Genomic DNA, 3,060 nt, shown 5'->3' with positions numbered 1-3,060 from the left:
GTTTCCATCAAATAACATTTAAAATGTATAGACAGGCAAAGTAAGAAAATGCTGCTTGAGACCTTATTAAATGATTTAGACTTTTGAATTGGGCTTTCTATAAAGGGAGTAGCAAATTGACAGTAAAAACAGGTCTGATCTGTTGATTTAAGGATATTTATTTTGTGTATTTGGACACACAATGTTGACAAATTGTGTTTTCACAGTTTATAAAGCTTTAACTTTTTGAATTGCAGCATCAACTGTCATTAAATAATGATCTGACCCCACTCCCAATTTCCTGCATTTGTGAACATTTAAATTGATGAAAATTAAAAATGCTTTAAAATAAACCTTGATCTTTTCAGTCAAAATTATATGGCCAAAAATCAAAATCTGCCAAGGTTGTTTATGTGCCTGACCCAGAGCCCAGTGATGTCAGTGGAAAGACTCCCATTGGCTGCAATGGGCTGTGGATCCAGCCCCATCTGGTGGGTGCCTGAGGGTCTGCGTGTCCTCTTGGTGGGTGGATGCCAGCATGAGTGTAGATGTGCCATGTGAGGAGCCATCCATGTGGCATCTTGTCATCACATGGATGTGCAGGAGTGGGGTATCACTGTGTGTGTTGGCATGCTTGGGTGTTGGAACCTATATAGGAGTTTGATGGGGTCTAGCTTTTGGATGTCAGTAGCTGGATGGCTCTCCTTGCTTTATTTTACTGTAAACTGTTGGCCTGTCTCCCCAGCCCAGGAAGGAATCAGCACCATGTCCAGATCTCTTTCAGGCCCTTCCCTCAGGACATGGTTTATTAATTCAAGCAAAAAATCACAAAGAAACACAAGACAAAGTTATTTTGCTAACCAACAATTATCCATAGAGGCCTAATGGCCTTTCATTCTGCCTGCCTCTCTCTGCTCCAGGGCCACTCACAGGAGCTAACCCCCATCCCACAGCTCTCCTGAGCTCTCTCAGCCTTTTATAGGGATCGCCTGCCCCCTTCCCAGCTGGGTGTGATAATAGAACAAGGCTGGCTGGCCCCAGGCCCCCTGACCCTTAAAGGGGCAGACCATCTTGTTATACCTACACTCTCCTGCTCCTTGCTTTTCTTGCTACACCCTTTCTTTCTGCCCTGTTGGAGTGTAAGTTCATCCACTTCAACCAGTTTGTGCTGACTTACCATGTAACCTGCTACACCATTTGTCACCTTTGAATCTGGCCCATTAGGATGAGGGTTTTCAGGTATAAAAGCCACAGTCAACATTAACAGAGACAAAAGGAGAGCAAGAAGCCACAATTCCCATGGAGAATCAGCCTCCAATGGGATGTTCTAAACATGCATTTCTCTATATTCTTCCCAAATTGGTCACTAGTTACCAAGGAATTAAATTCTTAAGTAGTTCAAATATAAATGAAATACCCAAATTAGAACCTCAGGGAAGATAAGTTATCAGAATTCTCAGTGAAAACTTGTGACACCAATTATCCTTAACTTAAAAGTAAATACACTCTCAGTCTCTTCCTTTAGCACATGAACCATTTCCCTGGTCTGGGCAGTAGTAAAACAAACCATCAGATATTGCTTCAGCTTTGAGCTTAATTAGAGGATGGATAAAAGGTTTTACAAAGGTAACAAAGCAGATCTTATTTGTGTGTTTGGTTTTGGAGGAATTTGACTTATGAGAAAAGACTAAACTATCTACATATGTCTAGATTTGCCAAAGTTTAGTTCTTTCCTGAGGGAGGATCCTAATGAAGATATGACAATTCTCTTCAAGTATATGAAAGGTGTAAACACCAAGGAGGGGAAGGAATTGTTCAGAGTGTTGTTCTTTGGTCCAAAAATGAAAGGGGCTGGAGATCTTGTGAGATGCATGTTTTCCCCTGCCTGCAAGAGTGCTTGTTCTTCCTGATTTCAGCTGACACAAAAAGCCTGAGTTAGAGGTCTAAACTCCTATACAATGAATAGGGAGATATAGGCACCTTAGTTCATGACCCATAAAAGCCAACATGCTAGGTAGGGAGCCACCTAAGCTAGTCAATGGGGGATGCTGAGGAGAAGAGTGTGTGCTCAGGAGGTGCCTGTCTCTGCTTACTTATCCACAAATGCGGGGACACTGCCTGGAGTCAGGCAGCTCAGGCATCTAAGGCATTTCTTGTGGCAATGAGTTAGGTGCCTGCCTTGCGCCACACAGTATGTCTGGAGGAGGAGGTAGCACTATCCACCCTAAAACTTTAGCCCAGTGGTTATCCCACTTGCTTGGGATGTGGGAGACCCAGGTTCAATTTCCCCCTCTTTGACAGTGGGGGAGAAGGGAGCCCCCCCATTCAAATCCTAACTCTGACCACTGAGCCATGGGGTAGGCCTATATGAGGCTCCCTCAGCCTCTCCTGTCAAAACTTATTCACAGTGGAACAACTAATAATGACTGGAGCAGGAGGACTGGCTGCCCCTGGGTCTCCTACCTCCCAGGTGGGTGGGCTAACCACTGGACTACAGAGCCATTCTCTATCTCTGGCCCATTGACTGTTCCACTGGGGATAAATATTTAAATAGTCACTGGACCAGAGAGAGAGAGAATGGCTCTGTAGTCTGGTGATCAGGGCCCCTGGTTGGAGACCCAGGGTCCAATCCCCCCTGCTCCAATCTCTCTTTCACTATTTATCCAGAGCTGAATGACTTCAACAGGAGAGACTGAGGGAACCCCGCATCAGAATGTCCCCTAGCCTAGTGGTTAGAGGAGCTCTCTGCTGAGAGACAGGATTTGAACAAGGTCTCCCGTCTCCTCCTCTGGCAGACAGGGGGGAATTGAACTTGGGTCTCCCACATCCCAGGTGAGTGCCCTAATCACTGGGCAGCACTACCTCCTCCTACTCCTCATCTTGAATGGGACTGGATCTGGTAACCAGCACACCTACTGGATTGAGCCCTGTGCAGCTTAGGTGGCTGAATGCCTGTCTTCCCGCAGTATGTGAATCGCTCTGGGCCTAGGGAGGACATAGGCACCCAGACAGCTAGTGTGAGGCAGCAGTGCACAAATCCAGAGGCAGAAACTTAAGAGCCTAGGGAACTTTTACCCTGCA

Source organism: Mauremys mutica, chromosome 1 (assembly GCF_020497125.1).
Source record: "Mauremys mutica isolate MM-2020 ecotype Southern chromosome 1, ASM2049712v1, whole genome shotgun sequence".
Classification (NCBI taxonomy): domain Eukaryota; kingdom Metazoa; phylum Chordata; order Testudines; family Geoemydidae; genus Mauremys; species Mauremys mutica.
This window is presented reverse-complemented; position numbering follows the sequence as displayed.